At 39.6% G+C, this 26942-nt stretch overlaps 1 protein-coding gene across 7 annotated transcripts in view; it reads left to right on the forward strand.

Moving 5' to 3' along the window:
* The window catches only part of Pak1 (p21 (RAC1) activated kinase 1), a 140353-nt gene that overhangs the window by 45826 nt on the left and 67585 nt on the right, over positions 1-26942 (forward strand). For 2 of the 7 annotated variants that reach the window (XM_070034938.1, XM_070034942.1), the window contains exon 1: positions 10167-10323. The exons of the other annotated variants lie outside the window; for them this stretch is intronic. The gene's annotated coding sequence lies outside the window, so the exon portion shown is untranslated. Of the gene's footprint in view, positions 1-10166; positions 10324-26942 lie in introns of those variants that run through there. 7 annotated transcript variants of the gene reach the window in all.

Below are 26942 nucleotides of genomic sequence, written 5' to 3' on the forward strand. Positions count from 1 at the left end.
TACAGAAGATACTGTTCTAGAAACCTTGGCTGACCCATTAGGACACCATAGTTGGAATCAAAGCTTAATTAAAGCAAGAAGATTTCAGGAGCAAAAAAGATTGGGATAAATCAAATAATGAGTTCTAGGGGCATCTTAAAAATGGAATGTATCCATTAAATTTATTTTCTACTTTTGTGATCTTGTGGGTCTCCAAACTCCTTTGCAGTTTATGAAGAATTTATCTATCTGTGGTGCTGGGATTGAATGCTTGCTAGACAAGTGCTCTCCCATTTGAGCCATGTCCCTAATCCAAGAATTTACTTCTGAACACTTTTTTTTTTCAAAGTCATTTGTGCTGCTCTGGCATTTAAAATATTTTGGAGAGATACTTATGGCTACCTTGGAAATAAACATGTATCTTGGAATATAAAATGAATTAGGGCAAGACAAAGGGAAATTGATTGGCTGAACCAAAAGATATGTAATGTTTTTATTTTTTCGATTTGTTCAGGTTCAGTAGATGTAATTGCTGAGAGCCTTTGCTAAGCTAGGCTTTGTATGAAGTACTAGGGAACTGCAATCCATGAAACATTTCCTAAACAGGGAAACTTAAGAGTCTGGCTGGAAATAGAAGATATTTAAGGTAAAGTGGTAAGAGTTTTCATGAGTTGTTCTAAGATCCTCAAGGTGGAGAGAATGGCTTATTAGTGGAGAGTATACCTGAATATGAAATTTCTCAGTAAACAGAGGCAACAGATAAGAGATAAGAGTGTTCTAAGAGGGGGCCTTACCAAACACATGAAGATTTGGCATAGAACAGGTTTAAGCATCCTTACTCTGGAAATCCAAAATCTGAAATGCTCAAATGAAAAACTTTTGAGTTTTGACTTGGTGCAACCAATGGAAAATTCCACACTTGACCTTATGTGACAGGCCCAACTTAAAAACACCAGGCACACATATAATACTGATAACAGTTACCTTCAGACATTGTATATGGGGTATATATATGATATATAATGAATTTCATATTTATATATAGGTCCCATTCCCAATATATCATTCATATATATACCAGTATATATGCCTATATACATATATATGAATAATATATGTATATGAATGATATATGATATATAATGTATATACTATATATTATATGAAACAATATAACATATATTTATAACAATATATTATATATGTCATGTGAGTGATATATATCATATATGCATATATGTATACATATATATATATATAAAATGAAAAAATTAATAGCACTTCTAATTTTAAGCACTTTGGGTGGGGAGATGCTTTATGTGTACCTGGTACTCATACAGAAGTATATACAAGTATGCTGGGAAATAATGACTATTAAGATTTAATAAGAGCCAGGTACCGGTGGCTCACACCTACAATCCTAGCTACTCAGGAGGTTCAAAGCCAGCCCAGGCAAGAAAGTCTGAGAGACTCTTATCTCCAATAAACCACCAGAAAACCAGAAGTGACACTGTAGCTCAAGTGGTAGAGTGCTAGGCTTTAGCTGAAGAGCTCAGGGACAGCACTCAGGCCTAGAGTTCAAGCCCCACAACCGACCAAAAAAAAAAAAAAGATTTAATAAGGCTTTATGTGTTCTCTATAGGGGAATGATGAGAGCAGTTTTAGCTAGAATTTCTTACAATATGTTAGACTGGAGGGTTTTTTTCCCTCTCTCTATTTCCTGTGGTGCTGGGGATCCAACCCTAGAGTCTCGTGGGTGCTAGGCAAGCACTGCTTTATTAAGTTAATATTTCCAGGCCTGGCAGAATTAAAACAAAAGAAAACAGAAACAAACTGAGGAGAAAAGGTGTGAGAGATAACTAAAATGGATAGTTGTCATTTGTTTTACTGCACAACATTTGGTGTTCTCTGTTTTATGAGGCTTAATAAGGACACAGATACAATCCCCAAGAGGAGAGAAAACTTCAAGTACTTCCCAACCTTTTCTACTTCTTGGACACAGGCCATAACCTGGATCTTATCAGTCCAGTGTACCCCAACCACATTCAGATTTTAAGGACACACTTAGGATTTTAAGGACATAAGAGAGAAAGTTATGGGGAGCTAATTTTCCCCTCCTGGAGGCAGAGGCAGTAGCACCAACCAATGGCAATTCTGATTGCTGGCTCTGAAATGGTCTTAGTGCTGGTAGCCATTGTACTGAGGATGAAGCTGTGGTACCCATTCTACTATCTAGTGATCAGAAGTAGCTGTATTGGAGTAGTTCTTCACCATTGCTCCAGGCAGGTGCTCTACCACTTGAGTCACAGCTCCACTTCTCGATTTTTTTTTGGTAGTTAATTGGAGATAAGTGTTTCATTTACTTTCCTGTCCAGTCTGGCTTTGAACTGTGATCCTCAGATCTCAGCTTGCTAAGTAACTAGGATTACAGCATGATCCATAAGTCAGTGCTGTCTCCTATCTTAAAGGAACTTCTTGCGCTTGGCTTCTGGGGAATGTAAAAAGTTGTGAAGTACATTCTCAGTCCAGCTTTCAAACCTATTCAATATTGGCTTAGTTTTTTTTCAGACTTTCTCCAGTATGATGGTAGTGAGAGGAATTCACTTATGGTTAGGGACCAGTGGTTAATAAAGAATTAATGTTTCTGACTACTTGAAAGCACCTTATGATTTTCTAGTATGTTTCTTGCTTATATTGGTCACATATTTTCACCTGTAAGTAGTAGAAAACTAACAAGGTGCTAGTAGCTCACACCTATAATCCTAGCTATTCAGCAGGCTGAGATCTAAGGGTCACGGTTCAAAGCCAGTCCAGGCAGGTAAGCCCATGAGACTTTTATCTCCAGTTAATCACCTAAAAGCCAGAAGTGGAGCTGTGACTCAAGTGGTATAGTGTTAGCCTTGAGAAAAAGAAGCTCAGGGGCAGTATCCAGGCCCTGAGTTCAAGTCCTAGGACTTACACACACACACACACACACACACACACACACACACACACACACACACACACACACACACACACACACACACACACACACACACACACACACACACACGCACGCACGCACACACGCACACACGCACGCACACACACAGAGAAAAGCAAAAGAAAAAAAAACCTAACAGTAACTGAAATGTAGGAATTTTCTTAAGGAGCAAGAAGTTTGGTGGCTGGCATTGATTCAAATACAATGTCAGTTGGAATCCAGGCTCTTTGTCTTTCTCTGCTCTGAAACATTAGAGTATTTTGCTTTCAACTCCGTGTTATAACTTTATGTCTATGAGATGGTCACTGTAGCTCTAGAAAGAATGTTTGAGGAAGGAACAGAGGGTAGAATTAGCATCTATGTCCCATTTCATAATTAAATTGCCCAGTTTCCTGGAATTTTTAGAAGCTTACTGGATAAAACTGTGTCATGTGAACATACTAAACTTTAAAGGAAAACAAACAAGTACTGATCCTTTTCAGCTCACAATGAGTTTACATTCCTTATAAAGCTATGGTAAATTGAAAATGCCATAAGACAAAAGGGCACTCCCGCCAGGTACTAGTGGCTCGTGCCTGTAATCTCAAACCATTCAGAAGACTGAGATCTGAAGATCACAGTTTGAAGCCACCCCAGCAGATAAATCTGAGAGTCTCTTATCTTCAGTTAGCCAGCAAAAAGCCAGAAGTAAAGATGTTATTCCTATGGTAGAGTATCATCTTGAGTGAAAAAGAGGAAAGCCTGAGGCCCTGAGTTCAAGCCCCAGTACTGTCACAAAGAAAAAAATGTTCAGGTAAATCAGATGCAGTGGCTTACTCCTCTAATCTCAGCTACTTAGGAATTAGAAAGGGGGATGACTATGATTCAGAACCAGTGCAGGGAAAAGTTAGCAAGTCCCTCTTAACCAATAAAACTATGTTTAGTGGTTCTTACCTGTAACCTATGTGTGGCTTTTTGGTGGTTACTCTATGTAGGATCATAGTCCAGGTTGGCCCAGGAAAAAAAAAATGTGAGACCCTATTTGCAAAACAAATGCAGTAAATAAATAAATAATAAGGCCTAGGCAGGGATAGTAGGTAGCTCAAGTGTTAGAGCACCTGGTTAGCAAGCACAAGGCCCTAAATTCAGGTACTATTACCACCAAAAAATGTGAATGTGTTATATATCACCTAATAACTTAGCACCACTGTATACTGTATTCTATATCAGCTATTTACTTTTCTGATTATTTGGACTGACTGAAAGCTGCTTTGGACCAATACTACAAAGGTATCATATAATAGTCTAGGAAATTATCAAATTCAAAATGTGAAGTACAGCTTCTACTGAATATATCACTATCACACTATCATAAAATTGAAAAATTGTAAGTTTAATTTCTACTCCACTTTTCAGAAGGTGTCCTTAGTAGGCAATTACTACAAGAAAGAATGGCATATTAAATACCAAAAATGCCTTTGACTGCCTTCCTTGTATGTTTATCTGGTGTTATCAGAAGATTGTAATTTATATTCAGTAATATATTGTTCTTAAATTTTTTCCTGGTTGTGAGGCATGCCTCAAATAGTGGAGCACAAGAAAGCACAAGGCCTTGAGTTCAAACTATCAAATAAAATAAAGTATAAAAATAAATATTTTTTATGTTGCAAAAGAATCGAGTAAAAACATTTTCTATATAATATATATACACAAATACATAATATATAACATATTTATACGCACACAATTTTTGGGTACTTGGGGTTGAACTCAGGGCCTTATAGTCACTAGGTGTGTGGTTGAATCACTCAAGAACCTAGTTCTTTTGCTTTTAATTGTTTTTCTGTTAGAGTACCATGCTTTTGCTCAGGCTAGCTTCAGGTCTGTGATCATCCTATATTTACCTCCCAAGTACCTAGGATGATAAGTGTCAACTACTATGCAGCCTTATTAGTATATATTCCTTGTCAAAAAATAATGGGTTTCATTATATTTCTACTAAATGATCATATTCACTCTCTTGTTCTTTCTCCTCCTGCCTCTTCCCAAATAATCCTCCTTCTTGTTTGAGACAAAGTCTTATTATCTTGTCCAAGCTGGACTATCCTCATGCCTCTGTCTCCCAAGTGCTAAAATTACAAGTATGTGCCACCATGCCCAGTAATGTTCTCTGTCAGAGGGCATATGAGAAAACACGTGGTATTTGTCTTTCTGAGTCTGGCTTATTTCACTGAAATAATGATTTTCAAATCCTGTAGTCACTTCTGTCGTGGCTGTCATCAGTTAAACACGTAGGAATTAGGTTGAAAAGAAGAGCTCTAAACAAAACTAACTTTTCTAATTATTATTATTCATCATTAGCCTTTATATTAGTTAACAGCTATTGCAAACTCATATGCCTATAGAGGTCAGGTGTGTGATCTAAAAAGGGCCTGGTTAGGCCTAAGAAGTCTCCACAGATAAAATAGAGCTGGCTAAAATCTATGGTTTATAAAAACAGTTTGTGAAGTTACTTTGTAACCTAAAGGACCCTATAAATGCAAGAAGTATTGTACTTAAAACAAGCTAACTACTAATGTGTAAGTTTCAGCACATCTCATTTGGTGTCTCTAGGTATTCTTTTTTTTTTCAAAGTATAGTCCTATCTCCGACATTTCTTTTTTTTTTTTTTTTCAGCCGTGGGGCTTGAACTCTGGGCCTGAGCGCTGTCCCTCAGCTCTTCAGCTCAAGGCGAGTGCTCTACCACTTGAGCTACAGCGCCACTTCCGGTTTTCTGGTGGTTTATTGGAGATAGGAGTCTCACGGTCTCTCCTGCCCGAGCTGGCTTTGAACCGTGATCCTCAGATCTCAGCCTCCTGAGTAGCTAGGATTACAGGCATGAGCCACCAGCGCCCGACTCTCCGACATTTCTTTTGCCTCATTTGATCATCTCCCTGTCCTTCCCTTCTCTTCCCATCCCCCTCTCCCTCTCCTCCAACAAAAATGAAATTTAAGAGGATAACCATGAAGTTCCACATTTTAAGTCTCAAAGAAATGGCAACATATGGACAGTCTGAGGGAGACTTAGCATGATGCCATTCTTATGAAAATAGTGGTTTTGGCTGCTTAAGCTCAATGTCTGACAAAGTATTATAGTGGCTAAAACTAATGCATCTTCAGACTGAATTATTGGAAGTACTAAGTACAACTAAAGGAAGCAGTGATATTGCAGTACCTTCTGTAGGGGATAAGACTGTAAGAAAAATATTCTGCTCCCTTTGCAAACAGTTATGAAGTCATTACAAACAGGACTGACTGTGGATGTTGCCTTAGAACACGCCTCAAAGAATAGTCTGAACTGAGCCCAATCTGCAGTAACTGTTGAAAATGAAAAGGTTCAGAAGTGGTTATAGCAGTTTTACAGAGTTTTTTTTTTTTTGTCTATTGAAGTAATAAAGATAAAAATGAGGTTTTTTTTTTGGGGGGGGGGTCCGGTCGTGGGGCCTGAACTCTCAGCCTGGGCGCTGTCTCTCAGCTCTTCAGCTCAAGGCTAGCACTCTACCACTTGAGCCACAGTACCACTTCTGGCTTTTTTCTTTTTGCTTATGTGGTGCTGAGGAATTGAACCTAGGGCCTCATGCATGCAAGGCAAGGGCTCTACCACTGAGCCACCTTCCCAGCCCGAGTTTTGGTTTTGTTTATATTTTTTGTTTGGTACGCGTCTTTTATTTTAATAGGCAGTTTTTCAGAGCAATTTAAATCTGTGGAAAAGTTGAGTGGAACATGTGGAGAGCTCTTTCAGTTTTCTTTATTATGAGCATTAGTATAGTACAATTGATGAGCTAATATTGATCCATTATTATTGACTAAATTCCATAATTTATATCAGACTTAGCTTTTTGTATTGTACGGTTTTTTCCTTTTCTTTTGGTAAGTATGTAATAAGTACTTAACGTTATAGTATCAAAGATGCTATGTCTTCTACCATAGTCACCCCTTAAACACTCCTACCAAATCCCAAACAACTACTTTTTTTTTTTTTTTTACTAGTTTATGGTTTTTGCCTTTTCCAGAATATCATATAGTTGAAATCAGCCTTTTCAGAATGGCATCTTCCACTTAGAATCAACATTTAACATTTCACATTTCCCCATGTCTTTTTGTAGCTTGATAGTTTCATTTTGATTGCATATTCCATTGTATAGACTCACCAGAGTTTAGTCATTTACTTATTAAAGAACATCTTGATTGCTTCTAAGCTTAAATAATTATGAGTAATGATGCAATTAGTATTGATGGGTAGTTTTTGTTGTTGTTGTTGGAACATACTTCTCATCTCATTTGGATAAATACCTAGCATGTAATTGTTGGATTGTTTAGTAAGCTGTATTTAGCTTTTTAAAAACTGCCAAGCTGTCTTTCATAGTGGTTGGTCTCACTTTCCATTCCTACCAGCAATATGAGAGTCCTCATCAGCATTTAGTGTTGTCAGTTTTTGGATTTTAGCCATTCTAATAGGTATGCAGTGGTATGTCCTTGTCTTAATTTTCAGTTGACATATAATGTTGGGTATCTTTATATATGAATATATAACAAAAATATATAACATATATAAATATATATAACATTTGTCATCTCTTTTTTGGTGAGGTGTTTGTTCTGACCTTTTGCACTTTTTTCTTTCACTTTTTGTGGTTCTGGGGATTGAACTCAGGTCTTTACTGAGATACTCTACCACTTGAGCTATATGCCCAGAGCCAGGGCTCCCTGCCCTCTGTGGGTTTTTTGTTGTTTGTTTCTCACTGTGTAGTTCGGGCTGGCCTCATTCTGCTAGTGATCCTCCTGCCATAGCTTCTCTAGTGCTGGGATTATAGTTGTATAATACCATGCTTGGTTCTCTTGCTCATTTTAAAATTTTGTTCTTATTACTGTTAAATGCTAATTCTTTTTATATTTTGTGTACATTTTATTAGGTGTGTTTGCAGATATTTTCTCCTAGTCTGAGCCTTATCTTTTCATTCCCTTAACACTGTTTTTTGCAGAAGTTTGTTTTTTTTATTGTGAAAATACCGTACAGAGGGGTTACAATTACATGAGCAAGGTTATGAGTACATTTCTTAAAAAGCATTGTTGCGCCTTCTTTGTTTCCCCTTATGATCCCTGCCCTCCCAGCTCCCCCCCCCCCCACTCCCTGCCAAAGTTTTAAGGTTTGTTTTTCGACAATGTCTTGTACATCTCATTGTTGCAATGGGTCCACCTGGATCCCTATTTAAACAATTTTGAACTGAAGTTCTTGTGTTTGCTAGGCAAGCACTATACCACTTGAATCATGTCTCCAACTGACTTCTGCATTATCTTTTAGACACCTTTATAGTCCTCTGTTTGATTTGGGAAAAATTTAATACTATTAAGCTTTTAATATTATAAGTACTTTTAATATAAGTACTTTAATACTTAAGTATTACTTTTAAAAATACTTAATACTTAAAAAAAATCTGGGTTCTTTCTTCATAGATTTCTCTGCATCCTCTGTAATATGCTAATTTGGCATGATGAACTCAAGTGTAGTCATTGGTCAGGGAAAATGGATACATATCTTCTAAATCAGGCTTAATGCTGGTTACCTGCTCTTTGCCAGGCAGTAAAGAGAGGGATACTGTAGTTAATACAGAGATGACTAACAGTGACCTCTTGTAAACAGAACACAGCGAAATAAATAAGGGAGATAAATAGGCTTAGGAGTCTGAACACGGCATTGACAGCTGAGTCATTTACCACATATGTGGTCCTGGGAAAGTCACTGCTCATTGTTACCCATTGCTTTCTGTCTCACACCAGCTCTGCTGCTGCTGAACCAAGTTGTATCTTTAGAATATGCTGTTTCTTTTCATCTTGTCTATTAGTCTAAATCATAACCTCCTTCAGTTGCTTGTAGTTTTTGAAAGTTCTACTAACTTTTTTTTTGTTTCCATTCTTCCTCTTCTATTAGCCAGCCAGTGATCTTTTAAAGAAATAAATTAGATCTTGTTGTTCTGCTTAAAAACCTTCCAAAGTCTTTTTATTACTAAAACTTAGAGCTAAACCTAAATTCCTGATTATGTTTTGGAAGGGATAATCACATACCCTGCCTTTTGTCTTGTCTCTCAGAGAGAAGGGTTGGGTTGGGTAAGTAGGGCCATACTACCTCTTAGTGAGCATTTGACATTGTTTTGTTTTGTGAATTTTTTTTCCTGGTCCTGGGGCTTGAACTCTGGGCCTAGGCTCAGTCCCTGAGTTTCTTTTGCCAAAGGCTAGCACTTCATCATTTCAGTCACAGTGCTACTTCCAGCTTTTTTCTGAGTAGTTTATTGAGGAGTCTCACATCCTGTCCTGCCCAGGCTGGCTTTGAACCACAATCCTCAGATATCAGCCTCCTGAGTAGCTAGGATTACAAACGTGAGCCACCAATGCCGGGCAAGTAAAGGTGTATTTTTATACATGTACTTGAACTATTAGGAGGTACTCTATGGAATCTGGTGCAGAGTCTGTAAATGGTCTCTGTAATGTGTTGTTCCGCTCACAATTTATCTCAGGACTGACACACAACGGGTTCTCAAGAAATTCTTAGCCCTCGTAATCACCTTAATAATAAAATTAAAAAAAAATTCTTACAAGAACATTTTCTTCTTAGTTCTCAATTTGAAGTACACGATGGCCAAGGGCCTACTTTACAAGGCCATGAGACAGACATAGGTTTATAAAACTTGTGGTGCATAATACATAGCTCTTAGTAAATGGTAGGTGTTGCTGAGCTTTCTTCACCCAAAGGCCGCAATGAAGGCCACCTAGGACTTTCCGGGACACCTTTGGAAGAGTGAGAAAGAGATACAGCTCTACCCGGAGGCCTAATGTGACAATTTGCAATCTGCTTTGAGGATGTGGAGAAAAGATTCGTTTATTACCAGCTGTGGACAGAGGGACAGAGGAGCTCTGGTTCTCTTCCTTGGCTCTGGGGCTCACCCAGGACTCTTGACGGCCCTGGAAGGGGCCTGATCCTGGTAAGAAATTACCTCTTGATGGAGGCAGGGAGGGGGAGAGCTGCGGAGGCCTGCTTTCCCCTACGGGGAAAGGAGAAGCGCGGTCTCCTCCCACCCCCTTCCTTCTTTCCCTCCCTCCATCCCCGCCCCTTTGCTTCCCCAACCCAGCGCGCTTCGGCTGCCGCCCTGCGAGGACGCGAGCGTGCTGCGCCTGGGGAGCTGAGCGGCCGCGCTGCTGCGGAGCAGGTCGCCTCTGAATCCAGCCGGCCGAGCTCCTAGAGCCCTGGCTTTGTGCGAACCTATCTTCCAGGCGGGGAGAGGAGCGGCCCTGTCTCTGCGACCAGCCCAATCATCCAAGATGCAGGGGCCAGCTCCCCGCGCCAGGTAATGCCGGCCCGGCCTGGAGCTCACCCAGCTGGCCTGCGTTGGGGGGTCTCTGCTGGCTTCCGGGAGCGGGGGAAGCGCATTACATTCTACTTACCTTCAGGCCGAGGGCGGACCGTGGAACCCTCTGATGAGCCCACCCCGGGCTAGGCCTGCACTAAATCAGCTCTGGCTGAATTTTGGGGAACTGTTCCACCGCACGGGCCCCACTCCTTTTTGAGCATCCATCTGCTTGGTGGTCAGGCCATGCTTGCCTCTGTCTAGGCTTAGCTGCTGGCTTGCTGGAACCGTGGGGGCCCATCTCTTTCAAGAAGTGAGCCTTGGGGGTTGATCCTGTCCAGGAAGGGGACCTATCCAAGTCCTCGGTTTCCTTATCTGTAGTGCAGGGCTTGGTATTCTGTTTGAAATGGGCTTTCCTAGGCTGCCCGATGGCTTTTGGAAAGGTAAGCTAGATACATGTCTAGGATGGTCTGCAGAGATGGTCCTCTCAAGACTGGAGGAAACAGTGGTGAATTTGGAAAACAGACTAGGTATCCTGTCTTCTAGCTCTCTTTTGTATGGCATCTTTCTGCCCAGATTAAAACCCAGTGATTTCAGGGCAACAGTGAATGGGCTTACGTTGAGTGTTGTAGGTATGCTGAGTGTTAGGAGATGGAGTTGGGAAGAAGCAGGTCGAAATATGCTAATATTTCTAGTCAGCAATGGATAGTTTTTTTAATACTTAGAAAGCTGTGTTAGATTAGGCTTTCTTCTCTGAAGCACTCTTCCTACTCTGGTAAGTAAATGACAGACTTTGAGGCTGTGTATTGTCTTAATCACTATCATTCCTTCCCTCTTTATTATCTGCCCCCAAGAAACTTATTTCAGGCCTGATACTACCCTACTTTGATTATTCCCTTCTCATCACTCTTCTTTCTCTCCTCCTTTTACTTTCTTCTTCTTTGTGGCCTTTTTTCCTGCTCTGCTCTGCTCATTTATTTCCCCACCCCCACTTCTCTGTTATTAACTGTTGTCTACAAGCATTCCTTTTCTTACCTCTCCTCCTCCATAGCCAGTTTTTGTTTCTCTCTTGAGTCCTCTTCCTTTTGTATAAGCTATCTTTTCCTCTTAGATTTTTTTGGTTACTGTTGTCTTCTTATTAATAGGCTACTGGTTTGTAGGGTCCTTTGCTGTTTTCCTAACTCCCTTGCTTTTCACGTGAGTTCTACCTTCCTTAAGTTCCAGTCTCTCTTCATACTGCTCCCATGCCTTGACTTTGGCCTGCCAACAAGCAATCCTTCTTTCTGAATTTATTCTCCACTTCCGTGTGTGTGTGTGTGTGTGTGTGTACGTGTACGTGTACGTGTACGTGTACAGGGAATGGAGCAGGTGGGCAGTGGAGAAGAAGCAAGATTAGAAGTCAGAGTCAGAGGCTTGAAGACTTGAGTTAGAGGAAAGCAAAAATATCAGTCAGGGTTGGATAGTGACTCAGATTCCTTTTAGTGAGATGAGGGACTGGGAGATGGCCAGGGAACCTCTGGCAGCTCTGAGACATTGCTGACCTGGAAGAAAGGAAGTTGACCCACAAACTTAGGGAGAAAGTGAGAGGATAGCAGTGGTAAGAGGAGAGACAGGAGAAAGAAGAGGCCTGGAGGAAAAGACCTTGGTCTTTTGAAGTGGGTGGCCTGGACAAGATTGGATTATTTAGAGGGATGTGGTGAGTGTACGGGAAAGATTGTTGGCTGGGAAGGGGATCCATGTAGATTCAATTTTCCCCTGAAGTCTGACTCTTTGAACTGGTTTATCCCTTAAAATTTTGCCCAATTTTTCTTGGGTAATATACCCAAAGTGGGAGAGCAATAGTAGAAACAGAGCTGAGAATAAGGTGGCAGTTTTATCAGCACTGTCTTACATGTGGAATGTATGTGTGGTACAAAAAGCTTTCATATTGTACCCATCCGTTTTTAAATATTATCTGAATCAGCTATTCTGTGTTACTATGCTGGGAATATAAAAATGTTTTCCAATATAGATCAAAGAGTGTGGAATCTCATGTGTCCACTGTTATAGAGGAAAGCACAGGAGTTGCAATATTTCAGTGGAGGGGATTTTCAACTTGGCAAGTCTATGCAGATCTAGGATGCAAACTCAGGTCCTTTCTAATGCTGGTAGGTGTTCACTTATATCACCTTCACTGTCAACTGGTTATATTCATAGAGTTATAAGAAATTTTCTAACGTATACTTTTCTGCCAGTCTAGATATTACTGAGACAAAAAGAACAAACACAAAAAGCAATTTCACGAGGTGGATCATGTGTTATGGTCAAACACATACTTACTACCTTGGAAGGGAAACAGATTTTGTTCCCCTTAACTTCTGGCTCTAGGCCACTTGGGTGACTCAGTGCCCAAAACCCTCTCTGAGCTATTAGATGTCTCTCTCTTCTTCTGTTTTCTTAAGTCTACTTTCAGGCAGGCCAGCAACTGGTATTTTACTTCTACTGTCTTCTGTAAAATAAGGATTTAACACTTCATAGGGCTAGTGAAGATCACATGGAGTAAAGAATGTGTGAAAATGATTTGTAGAGTGTTGTACAAATGTTATGGTTGTTCCCAAGGGCATCCCTAAACCTCAAAAATAAACAAAAAACCCATCTATAGCCTGAAAGACTAAGAATGCCACTGGCTTATTTTATGAAATTCTTAGACTGAGTTCTGAGTTAAATTTCCAGTACTGCCAAACAAAAAATAACAACAACAAAACCCCCCTGAGCCTCAGTTCTCAATAAATAAATGAAAAAAGAGGGTTAGATAGAGAAAATTTTTGAATCTGATAATTGAGCTTTATGTTGAAAATGAAGGGAAGGTCAAGAAGTTTACAGAGTGCTTTATTTAAGAGTGGTATTAGGGCTTCAAATCAAAGCCTTGGGCTCTTGCTTCGCTTTCAATCATGACTGGAGCTCTACCACTTGAGCCACCTCTCTACTTCTGGATTTTTGGTGGTATATTGGAGTTAGGAGTCTCTTGGATTTGTCTGCTTGGGCTGGCTTTGAAGTACAATTCTTAGGTCTCATCCTTCCTTGATGCTAAGATTATAGATGTGAGCCACTAACTAACTAACTAACTAACTAACTAACTATATATTATTTTTAACGATACCTTGTGATAGCAAAAAAAAAAAAAAAAAGGAAAAGGAAGGGAAGAGATTAAAAGAAGATTGAGTTTAGTTAAAATCTTGGTTCTACCATTTACCACTTAACTATTAGTCACACTATTCCATCTTATAAAAATGGAAACTATATCTACTTTAGGCGGTTATTATAAGGCTTAAAATAATTATAAAAAGAAAAGTAACTATAGTAAACACTTGTTTTTAATAACTATAGAAAAATAACTAGTATACAGTTTTTTTGTTTTTTTTTTTTTTTTTTTTTTTTTTTTTGGGTCCGGTCGTGGGGCCTGAACTCTGGGCCTGGGTGCTGTCCCTCAGCTCTTCAGCTCAAGGCTAGCGCTCTACCTCTTGAGCCACAGCACCACTTTGGGCTTTTTTCTTTTTGCTTATGTGGTGCTGAGGAATCAAACCCAGCGCCTCATGCATGCAAGGCAAGCACTCTACCACTGAGCTACCTTCCCAGCCCCTACAGTTATTTTTAATAGCTATATTTATTCTTACCTTGTGAAAATAAACTTGGAAGCCACCTCTTGCTTTATTTGTGGGCTGTGAAGGGGTCATCTTGTGTGTGTGTGTGTATGCGTGTGTGTGTGTGTGAACAGAGCTTGAACTCTGGGTCTTGACTTGCTTGCTTTCTTGCTTATGGTGGCATTCTATCATTTGAGCTATGCCTCCAAGTGTGTCTTTTTGCTAGTTGACTTTTCTGCCCACATGGCTTTAAACTGGGATTGTCCATATCTCAGCCTTTTAAGTAGCTAGGATTATATACATGAGCTACTGCTGCCTGGCTTAAAGACCATTTTAGGGACTTATGTATTGCATCTTTGTGCTTTGTCTTAATGTTCAACAGGGACACTTGTCATTGTTATATTGTTATTTGTGGTTCATATATCTTCCACTCCTATGAGTTTTTTGATGCCAGAGACAGGGTCTAGTAAATCTCAGTACCTACTTTTGCCAAGCCTTGTTTAGTTGCTAGCTGTCTACTAATGGTAAATATAACAGACTTAGTTGCTATTATGTGAAACATACTATTTATTGAAGGAGTTGTAGAATAAGTAAACAAATACAATTAAAATTTATGATAGATGTTGTGAGTACTCATTGCTCTGCCTAAAATAGTTTTCAAGGTACTAAGATTTGTCATCTCATTTCACTCAGGTCTTAATAAGTGTCTCATCTGCAGAAAAATTCTATCCTGTTGGGTGTGGTGGCTCACGCCTGTAGTCCTAGCTACTCAGGAGGCTGAGATCTGAGGATCACGGTTTAAAGCCAGCCTGGGCAGGAAAGTCTGTGAGACTCTTATCTCCATTAAACCACTAGAAAACTGGAAGTGGTGCTGTGGCCCAAGTGGTAGAGTGCTATCCTTGAGCTGAAGAGCTCAGGGACAGTGCCCAAGCCCCACGACCCATTTAAAAAAAAAAAAAAAAAGCTCAAGGACAGTGCTCTGGCCCTAAGTCAAGCCCAGGACCAGCACAGAGAAAAAAGAAAAGAGAAATCCTGTCCAGATCTGCTACCTCTTTCATATTTACACATACATATGTATGTGTATTGACATTGTGTATTTTTATTCTTTGTCTGCCTCTCCCCTCCCTTCTCCTGTCCTCTCTCTGGTACTAGGGCTAAAACTCTGGGCCCAGATGCTGTCTCTTAGCCTTTTTTGCTCAAGGCTGGCATTGTACTGCTTGAGCTACAACTATACCTTTAGTTTTTTGGAGGTTAAGCGGAGTTAAGAGACTAACAAGAGTTTCCTGCACTGGCCAACTTTGAACTGCAGTCTTTAGATCTCAGCCTCTGAGTAGCTAGAATTACAGGTGTGAGCCATCAGCACCCAGCAACTTACTATTACTGTTATTTTTTGTGCATGTGCTAGGTAGGGCTTGAACTCAGGGCCAAGGCACTTTCCCTTAGCTTTTTCATTTAAGGCTTTATGCTCTCACTTGATCCACATCTCTACTTCCTTTGTTTCCCTTTTGCTAGACCATAAACTTCACCAATGCAGGAAATTTGTCTTCCTAAATTAGTACCTATATGTTGTAGATAGATGTACAATGAATATTTGAATGACTGAATATATCTAATAGATATATTGATGTAACTGAAAGATCTTTCCAGGTGAAAGATATGCCAGCAAAGAGAGAAGGTTTGATGATTTGTTTGTTTTTGGCTCTATTGAGGTTTGAACTTAAGGGCCTCCTGCTTGCTAGGCAGGTGCTCTACTACTTGAGCCACATTTTCACTCCTTTTTTGCTTTAGTTATTTTTCAAGCAAGGTCTCTTGCTTTTCTTTGGGTCTGAAGGAGACTTCATTATCTGACAAGTGAGCTTCTGTGTAATGAGATGATAGGTTCAAGTGCCATCACTTATAGCTTATGGGTTAAGATGAAGTCTCACTAACTTTTATTTGTGTGGGCTTGCCTCAAATCACATGCCTTTTACTCTGCCTCCTGAATAATTGGGGTTATAGGCATGAGCCGTTGTGCCTAGCTTTTTTCTTAGGGTTTTGAACTCAAGGCCTTGTACTTCCTTGTAAGGCAGACACTCTATCACTTGAGCCATGCCCTTGATCCTTTTTTTGCTTTTAGTTACTTTTCAGGTAGGGTCTTCTGGTTTTTTCAGACAGCTTCATTTCACAATTCTACTTCCAGCCTTTTGCATGGCTGGGATTACAGAAACACACTACCATACCCAAGTTATTGGACTGTGATTTCGTAGAGAGAAGTTAAGGTGGTAGAGGAGTACTGATGGATAGTTGAGAATTATAGAAAGTTGTTGAACACATGATCTGTGTGTTTGGAGTATATTTAATTCAGTTCATTCTGATGTTGAAATTGATGCACATTTTGGTGATCAAGTCATGGGAATCCTGGCTAACTTGGACCTGAGGTAAGAAAGGGGAGTGTCTAGAGTATGATAGGATCATCATTATGACTGTTGAAGTCAGCCAGAATAATAGATAGAATCAGGAACTGTCTTTCAGTAAGAGTGACCAGGAAATAAGTTGTAAATAGCAAAGAAGTGAGATAGCGACCAGTTAAGAAGACTCAGAGGAAAATGGAGGTTTTTTTTTTTTTTTTTGAAAAAGAAAGTAAGAAATGGCTCGCAAATGTCACTGGAAATTAAAAACATACTAAGTGCCAAGAGGGATGCGGTTATGCTCAAGTGATAGAGGGGTTTGTACCACAGGTTCAAAACCCTAGTAATATCAAACCAAACCAAACAAAAAGTCCAAAACAAGAACTGAAAACTGTAGGCTGAATTGAGAGAGAAGACAGTCTCCAGTTAATTGGGCTACTAGAGAAGTCTGTTAGATGTTGAGTAGGTTTCTTTTAAGACAAAGAAGCAATGGTAAATTAACCAAGGGTCACAGGCAGAAATGTTTATATAAAATAGTGGAAGGGCTTCAGAGTCTGGAGAGGGAATGGGGAATTTGATCCAATTAGAAGGAACAGACAAGTTTGGATCAAGAGTATGGGTAATCATGGATGACTGAAGTAAATGAACACTCCTAATTATCTTTCAGAGGGAGGAAAATGGAACACTTTCATATTGTTGTTAACAATTCAAGAGGAACAGTTCTTTTGAGGCAGCATGTGGTGGTGTGAGAAATTATAAGATGTGTTCAAAGTTTGGATGGAAGATCAGCCATCTAGGAGACAGTGACATAGATACCAGTATTTCCTGGGAGGCTAAAGCAAGATGGGTGTTTTGGAGACATCTTTCAGCTCTCAGATAAAGGGTTTTTTTTTTTTTTGTTGTTGTTTTTTCAACACAGGTCAACAGGCCATCCACTGGTTGCCTGGAGGTTTAAATTTAAATTAAATTTTTAAAAATGAAGATGTGAGAGCTGGGCATGGAAACACATGCCTATACTCCCAGAATTCAGAAGTCTGAGGCAGCCTCCTTTAAGACCAGCTTGCTCTGTTTAAAAATACTTTAAAAAAAGATTTTGTTCTTTTTTGAGACTGAGTCTCATTATGTTGACCAGGCTGGACTAGAATTCCTAGACTCAAGTGCTTCTCCTGTCTTTTCCTCTCAATAGCTGGGACTGTAAGTGCATGCTACCATGCCTGGCTTAAATATGAATTTTTGACTTAACTATTGGGTAACTGTTGTGGTCTGAATGTGAAATATTTTGCCATGGGCTCATGTCTTGAATGTTGGTCTCCAGTTGGTAGTATTATTTTGGGAGGTTGTGGAAACTTTGGGAGGTAGGGCCTAGCTGGAGAAAGTGGGTCACTGGGAGTGTGCCTTAGAGGATTGTACCAGGTCCCCAGTCTCTCATCTTTCTTTCTACTTCCTTTCCACCACGATGTAAACTATTCTGCTGCTACCCTTTTCCTGCCACAATGGACTGACCTTCTGAAATCGGGAGCTAAATAAATCTTACCTCTCAAGTTGTTTATGCAGATATTACAGAAATGAAAAGCTAACCAAACAATAACCCGATGGGAGCTACTGGTCAGGTTTTCCAGAATGGTAGGTGAAGGATAAAAAGACCAATACTTAGAGTTTTGGTTTCCGCAGGTTACTAGTCTACAGGAGTGTTAGAACTGAAGGTGTGTGTGTGTGTGTGTGTGTGTGTGTGTGTGTGTGTGTGTGTGTGTGTGTGTGTGTGTGTGTGTGTGTGTGTGTGTGTGTGTGTGTGTGTGTGTGTGTGTGTGTGTGTGTGTGTTTTCCAGGAGTGTTAGAACTGAAGGTGTGTGTGTGTGTGTGTGTGTGTGTGTGTGTTTTCCAGGAGTGTTAGAACTGAAGGTGTGTGTGTGTGTGTTTTCCAGAATGGTAGGTGGAGGATAAAAAGACCAATACTTAGAGCTTTGGTTTCCGCAGGTTACTAGTCTACAGGAGTGTTAGAACTGAAGGTGTGTGTGTGTGTGTGTGTGTGTGTGTGTGTGTGTGTGTGTGTGTGTGTGTGTGTGTGTTACTAGTCTACAGGAGTGTTAGAACTGAAAGTGTGTGTGTGTGTGTGTGTGTGTGTGTTTGCTCCCATGAATGTGTGTTACTAGTCTACAGGAGTGTTAGAACTGAAGGGGTGTGTGTGTGTGTGTGTGTGTGTGTGTGTGTGTGTGTGTGTGTGTGTGTGTGTGTGTGTGTGTGTGTGTGTGTGCATGCGCCCATGAATGTGTGTAGATAGGTAAGTAGGTAGGTGTAGGGAATAAGGTAGGTATATGTCTAAGTGAATTTGTCTTTCATGGCCCTTTCTATCCTACTTTGCTGCCTCTTATATATGTCTAAATGTAAGAAGTCCCCCCCCCCCCCCCCCCGCCCCACCAAGTCTAGCCCTTTCTTACCTTTCTTTGTTTATTCTGTCTCAAATTATAATTAGTGCCAAAAGAATGTTTGTTTTTGTTTTTGTTTTGCCAGTCCTGGGGCTTAAACTTAGGGCACTGTCCCTGAGTTTCTTTTGTTCAAGGCTAGCAGAGCCAGGCACTACTTCCTGCTTTTTTTGTTTATGTGGTATTGAGGGATCAAACCCAGGGCTTCATGCATGCTTGGCAAGCTACTGTACCACAAGCAACATTCCCAGCCCCCAGAAGTGTTTTTACGAGAATCAGACTAATAATTACTCATATCCTTATCAGCATTTCATTTAGTAAGTGCAGATATATTTTATACTATTATGATTTTCAGGTTCCCATAAAAAGGTTTGGAATTGGTTGACTCTTCAGATTCCTTCCAGCTCCTGTATTTTTTCCCACTAAACCAGGCTGTCTTAGAAAGTGAGCTGTTGTTAATTACTTGGTATGTACCATTTCTGTGCTCAGTGTACCCTGGGGACATAGACATTAATCAGACTCAGTTTTATCCCTTGAGTTATTTATGGACTAGTGAGCACAAGTATGAGTTATGTGATAGGATGAATGAAGTTTAGAATTGCTGCATAGACATTTGTATAAAATGCCATTATATTTTGGAGAAAGGTGGAAGTAACGGGCATCTGGAGGGGTTTCATAGAGGAAATGAGTCAAGTTGGACCTTGAAGAATGAGTAGGAGTTTGTTTGGCAGACAAGTTGGGGCATTGGCAAGTATAGACAAAGGCAGGCGCATGAAAGTGCACTGAGATAGAATGACAAGCTTAGGGAATAGTACAGATGAAAGGATAAAGATAGACCGGGAAGGAAACTAATGTTTACTGGCATCTGTTTTGTGAGAGCCAACATGCAAGGTGTTCTTTGTTTTTAACATATACTCCCCCCCCCTCTTTATGGCAACTATGTTAAGTAGGTAGTCTCATTTATATTTTAGGAGAAGATCAGAAATCAATTTTATTCCCTGCTACTTCAGCATTTGCATTCTTGCTGCTAAACCAGAGCAAGTGGCAGAGGCTGCATAATCGGAATATGATTGATGCATTAGAAGGACATCCCTCAGCATATTTAAGGCTGCAGCATTCCAGTCCCCTGCCAAAGCAAACCCCTTGGCATGACTTAATTAAATATAAGATTCTCATAACCGGGTGTCAAGGGCATACACTGCTCCCCAGTCCTGGGTGGAGTGTTGGCAATGCCAGTTGCAGCTGCTCTGAGTTATTCGAAGAAATATGATTAGTTTGTGTAGTAGGTTTTATTTCTTCTTTTCCTTCTTTCATTTTAAAATAATGTTATTTTTAAATAGTGAAGGGTTATCTAGAAATTATATGAAAGGTTATGAGTCTATACCTTTGCCTCTAGAAGCAACAGTGAAGTGTGTTGTAGTGGTTCTGATATCAACATCATTTCAAATTCCTGCCTGCTGTCCTACTCTCCTGGGGCAACCAGCAGCATCTCTGAAATTGTGCTATTTTACACTTGCTCATTATTCCCAGTACCCAGCATAGTCTGGCAAACAGTAGATGATATATATTTGCTTCAACAAATGAGAAAAAATTATATCTATTAGATTTTCAAGTTTTCTTTAAACTTCAGCCTGTCATCTGTTAGTGATTATTAACAATACCAATCCTGCCTGGTGCTGCTGGCTCACATCTGTGATCCTGACTTCTCAGGACGCTGAGACCTGAGGATCCTGGTTTGAAGCCAGCCCCAGCAGGAAAGTCTGTGAGACTCTTATCTCCAATTAACCACCATAAAACAGAAAGTGGCGCTGTAGTCCAAAGTGGTAGAGTGCTAGCCTTGAGCAAAAGAGCTCAGGGACAGTACCCAGCCCCGAGTTCAAGACCCATGATCAACAACAACAACAACAACAACAATAAAACACCAGAAAACACCAAAAAACAACAACCCAGCCCCAATGATACTTGAGGAATGGAAGCTACCTTGAGACTATGAAGGGAGACGCTGCTAACTAGTAAAGATGTAAAAACAACAACAAAAATACCGGTCCCAAATGATATCTGAAATCTTAGTTGTAAGGATAATTGGTCCAAGAGGTTCTCTAGGGACACTACTCTTTGATTTTCTGCAACTCTGTTAGGAACTTTAGAGGACTTCTAAACTCTTAAGATCTATGCTCTGAACTCAAGGCACCAGAGTCCTCAGTGCAGATAGATTAACAGCTGGTCTCTTTCTCCAGACAAAACTTTTTTGTTCTCATTGTCATCTCTCCACAGTCTTACAGCATCATCCTTTATTTTCCACATGGAACAGTTATTGCCCAGCTCTAGAACTGCTTATAAGGACCATTTTTCCCCCACTTCTTCAGTTTACCCCTTTAGTCCTTTATGTTGCAATCTGCTTGCTGTACGGTGCTCTCATATTTATGTTATTCCATGGTCTAGGATACATTTGCCATTTTCTATCAAAACTGTTCATTTATTAATTACTTTTTTTTTAAAGGCCAGGTACTCTACCAGAGACTAAAACTAGGGCTCAAGCACTACTTTTTTCCCTGTGAATATTACATTAGGAAAAATTCCATTATTGAAAGAATTTTGTAGTGAGTACCATGTGCACCCATCACCTGGATTTTTCTACTATTAACAGTTTCAAGTACTACATAATGAATGATATTTTGACCAACAAAAGGCTGCATACCCAATAGTCTCATTTGATTATACTCGAGCTGAAAATTCCTTTTATCTAATGACATCAGAGCTGTCATAACATTGCTGTGGTAATACTGGCCTGAACAAACCCAATTTACAGTACATGCAATTATATAGTACATAATACTTAATCATAATACTTGCAATAAACCTTAGTGGTTCATGTATTTATGCTATACTGTTTGGAGTAAACGTCTTTAAAAATACACAATGAAAACAATATGCCATGTTATACACATATGAGGAATAGCTTCATATATCACACACACTCTGTGTGTGTGTGTCTTTTTTCTTTCTTTTTTTGGGGGGAGGTGCTATGCTGGATATTGAAATCAGGACCTTGTACATGTTAGGCAAGTACTATACCGCTAAGCTAGCACCAGGCTTACATATTCTTACATATTTAAGCTATACACAATATCATATGCCACATATGTTACATAGTGACATGGATATTATGTTATAGCACATCCCTATGTTCATCCATTAAATCTTTTTGTAAAAATGCATTTCAAAGTAAAATACAGATAATTAGTATATTTTTAAAAAATATTTCAGCATTGGTGTTTTAAAAGCTTACAGGGATTATAGTCTTAATTATTAACAGTTCAGAGTTAAAGACAACTAGTCTGACATACATGTGTGTTTACATCCCCCTTCCCTCCCTCCCCCCCCCCTTGCCTTGCCACCTCTGCCAATCTTGGGGCTTGAACTCAAGGCCTGTGTTCTATTCCTGAGCTATATTGCTCAAGGCTAGCAATCTGCTACATGGGCCATACTACACTTCTAATTTCTTTTGTCAGTTGTGGGGCTTGAACTCTGGACCTGGGTGCTGTCCCTGAGCTCTTCAGTTCAAGGTGAGTGCTTTACTACATGAGCCACAGCACCACTTCTGGTTTTCTGGTGGTTAATTGGAGATAAGAGTTGCATGGATTTTCCTGCCCAGGCTGGCTTTGAACCATGATCCTCAGATCTCTGCCTCCTGAGTAGCTAGGATTACAGCCACTGGTGCCTGGCTCACTTCTAATTTTTTGATAGTTAATTGGAGATAAGAGTCTTATGGACTTTCCTGCCTAGACTGGCTTTGACCCACTATCCTGAGATCTCAATCTTCTGAATAGCTACAATTATAGGTGTGAGCCCCAGTAGCTGGCTGATACATTTTTTTTTTAAGTTGCTTTTTTTTTTTCTTTGTTGCTCATGAGGCTTGAACTGGGGGCCTGGGCACTGTCCCTGAGCTCTTTTGCTCAAGGCTAGTGTTCTACCACTTTGAGCTAGCTCCACTTCCAGTTTTTGAGTGGTTAATTGGAGACAAGAGTCTCATGGAGACTTTTCTGCCCAGTCTGGCTTTGACCTGGTATTCTTAGATCTCAGCCTCCCAAGTAGCTTCGATTACAGGCGTGAGCTGCCAGCACTTGGCAGGTTACTATTTTTAATAACATCTTTTGGTGAAACTTCACTAGATATCACAACTCATTGCAATCTTTAACTTCTGTGTGTTTAGACATTTTAATGTTTGCACTGTTCCATAGCATCATTTATAATTGGGCTAGCATTGTGATTTTCTAGGTCTTATTCCTTGCTTACTAAGCTATTTAGAACCTCCAGGCTTTGGTCATATCGTATTCACTTATTTATCTGTTTATTTATTTATTTTTTGGGGGGGTCCGGTCATGGGGCCTTAACTCTGGGTGCTGTCCCTCAGCTCTTCAGCTCAAGGCTAGTGCTCTACCACTTGAGCCACAGCGTCACTTCTGGCTTTTTTTTTTTTTTTTTTTTGCTTATTTGGTGCTGAGGAATCGAACCCAGGGCCTCATGCATGCAAAGCAAGCGCTCTACCACTGAGCCACCTTCCCAGCCCTTATCTGTTTATTTGTCCATTAGTTATCTATTTTTTTTCACTTATGAAAATACTTAAACCTAGTATGTTTTTTCCATCTGTCTGTGTATCTGTCTGTGTGTCTGTCTGTCTGTGTGTCTGTCTGTCTGTGTGTCTGTCTATCTGCCTATCTGCCTATCTTCTTCCTGCTGTCCTGGGGCTTGAACTCAGGGCCTGGGCATGGTTCTTGAGCTTCTTTTGGCTCAAGGCTAGCACTCTACCACTAAGCCACATTCCCAGCTCTAAGCCTAGTTTCTGACATAGCACCTTACATGTAAGTATTTAGTAAAAGTTTATGGATGAAGAATCTGCAAATTTACCAGAGGATGTATACAACTTTTACATGTCTTTAATTACATACCTCTGTGTTTATTTGTTTTTTTTTTTACACACTCCCTCTCCCTCTCCCTCTCCCTCTCCCTCTCCCTCTCCCTCTCCCTCTCTCTCTCTCTCTCTCTCTCTCTCTCTGTCTGTCTGTCTCTCTGTCTCTCTCTCTCTCTCTCTCGTACTAGTGGGATTTGAACTCAGGGTTTTGTACTTGCTATATAGTGCTCTAACACCTGAACCATGCCTGTAGTCCTTTTATTCTGGTTTTTCAGATTGGGTTTCATACTTTTCCTCAGGTGAGCTTTAGATTATGATCCTCCTACCTCTACTTCTTGAGTACTTGGGATTATAGGTGTGTACCAGCATACCTGGCCTTATGCTTTTTTTTTTTTTTTTTTTGAGAAGTAGCATTTATTTATCATTACTGGAGCTTAGTTTATGGAAGACATTTAGTAAATGTTAATCAGGTTCTACCCAGAAATGCTTATATATTTGCCATTGGCTTTATGTAACTGACCTAAATGTAAATAGTCAGCTAAATTCAGGTCGGAAAAGTTACATGTATAGGGGCTAAAATTAACTCAAGGGCTGTATGATTGAACAATCCTTTGAAAGAGAATTTAAAGATGAGATTTTAAGGGTTGTGGATGTAGCTCAGTAGTAGAATGTTTCTCTGACATGCACAAAGCCCTAGGTTTGATCCTCAGCACTGAAGATAAAAGATGAAAAGAGTAAAAGATATATAGTTTTGACTCTTATCTACCTTTAAATTGCAGTGCAAACTTAGGCCATTTCTTTTTCTTTCTTTCTTTTTTTTATCTCAGTATTCCTACCTCTTAGTTTGAGGAGTTTAGGTTAGATGTTCTCTAAGTTGCTTCTGGCTATGGTGTTATGTGTATTTTAAAGTCTTTGATTATCTTGGTTCTTTTTTACCCAGTTGCTAAGGAATCCAGGTGATTGTGAGCAAATTCCTTCCCTAAACTCATGCCCACTTTGATTCATCATGGAAAATAGCTTGAAAACTGGTGACTGCTTGAAAGGTGTCTATTATCCTTTTCTCTACTTTAGTACTATATGCTTTTTTTTTTTTTTAGCTAGATCACTTCCTTTCCTTGACCAGTATAAGTCTAGAGACTGAATAAAAATAGAGATTGTACTTTATAGGTGATGAGACTTATTTAAGCTAATAATTAATAGATCTAGGACTATACTCAGATTTCCTAACTTTGCCCAGTCATATATATATATAAAACCTTACTAGTGGTCCTTTAGAAATATCACAGTGATCCTGCATTTATTACAAAGCCATTCAGTTGGCTCATAATTAATATTTGACTATAGCTAGTTCATAAATTATTAGGATCGCTTAGCCTCTGGAATATTGATTAAATGTAGTCTGTGTTTCTTTCTGTTGTATATTTGTTATCTAGGATGGATTAGAAGAATGCCACCAAACTTTTATAGAACTTAATATTAAGTAAGCAATATTTAAATGAGATGACCAGAGAGAGACTAAGCTGTCTTTTGAGATGATACATTTTTCTGTCATTGGAAATTTTCAAGCATAGGTAAGGATAAACAACTAAAATGTTAACGGGTGTTAGATTTCAATAGATTTTGGGCTGTAATTTGGAATTGCTCTGAAATTTAGATCTACTTCTGAGAATTCTCTAAATATAGTAATGTGACTGAGAAATGAAGAAAAACTATTATCTGGAAGTTGGTGAAGCCCTTCTGGGCATAGTCCTGGACTGGACATGAAGGGATTTTTATTCAATGAATCTGTTCATTACAGGAGCTAGGAGGCTGGGAAGGGCTTCTCTAGGGTATCAGATGGCTGCAGGGGTATAATTTAGAAACTGGCAGCCTGGAGAGGGAAGATACACTTAAGAACTGATAAATTGGATGCTCTTTTAGGGAAGCTGAGGGACTTGATGGAGCAAAAGCAAATCTGGGAAGTAAAATTGGAAGAGAAATGGATAAAAAGCCCACTGTCCCAAGAATCAATCAGGATTAATGAAATTTTCCTTGCTTTTTAAATTTCTATTTATTTTTTTCTTTTGGCACTTGGGATGGAGCTCGGGGCCTTGTACACGCTAGGCAACCACACTACCCTGACGTATGCATCTCCAGCTGTTTTTATTTTGTTTTGCTTTTTTTTTGTACTGTTGAGGATTCAATCCAGGACTTGTGTATGCTAGGCAAGAGATCTACCACTAAGCTACATTTTCAGCCAGTTTGATTTCTTTTGTTCAGAAAGAAAAAAAAAGCAAGGAGCAGTTGTTGAATTTGGCTTGAAAAGATAAGTTGGTTTGTTTTTTTTTAAAATCAGAGAAGGGAGACATCATTGACAGCGCATGGTGGTTTGTATGTATAATTAGATTAGAAATTTCTGAGGCATACTTCGAATGTATAGTGCCTTATTTGTTAGGCACATCATGAAAGACTTTGAAGTTCTTTCATATATACTGCCAAACTTAAAAATAGATCATTTTGCTTGAATCAGTGGCTCACATCTATAAACCTAGCTACTCAGGATGCTGAGATAGGAGGATTGCAGTTCAAAGCCAGTAGGGTCAGGAAAATCGATGAAACTCTTACTGCCAATTGATCATCAAAAAGCTAGAAATGGAGATATGGCTCAAGTGGTAGAGCACTAGCCTTGAGCAAAAAGCTCAAGGGCAGGCACCCAGGCCCAGGACAGACCCAGACAGACATGTGCATACATGTGCACAAGTGTGCACACACAGACACAGACACAGACACACAGACACAGAGATCATTGTGCAGATTGAATTAGTTAAATATTTATTGCGTCTACTCAGTAAGTTAGATCTCCTATAGGATGTTATTGAATTGCAAAGATAACAATATTGGTTGTAACATTTGAGGAACATTCTGGCTCCTGGAGAAGGCATATCTGTAAACAATTATAATGGAATAAAACAAATAGAAATGTATCCATTGTCTAGGGGGAGAGTACATCAAATTTCTTGGTGGTCAGAACCCTTCCAAAATGGCAACCATAGAATTAAGCCTTGAAGACTGAGTGGATTCACAGCTTGAGGACAGGCAAATTGGCATTCTGGGAGAGATGACAGCAAGTGCAAAGGGACAGCTCTATTAAGCTATGACATACTTAAAGAAGTTTTAGATGGGTGTAACTGGAGTGAAGGGGAAGTTGGAGTAGTAGGGTGAAAAATGAGAGGGATAGATGGACTTTTCATTAGTTTTTGTTCTTGGGCATATCAGTAAATTAAAAAAAATAAATCAGTGA

This window comes from Dipodomys merriami, unplaced genomic scaffold, assembly GCF_024711535.1.
Source record: "Dipodomys merriami isolate MVZ:Mamm:240054 unplaced genomic scaffold, mDipMer1.0.p SCAF_25, whole genome shotgun sequence".
In the NCBI taxonomy this organism is placed as follows: Eukaryota; Metazoa; Chordata; class Mammalia; order Rodentia; family Heteromyidae; genus Dipodomys; species Dipodomys merriami.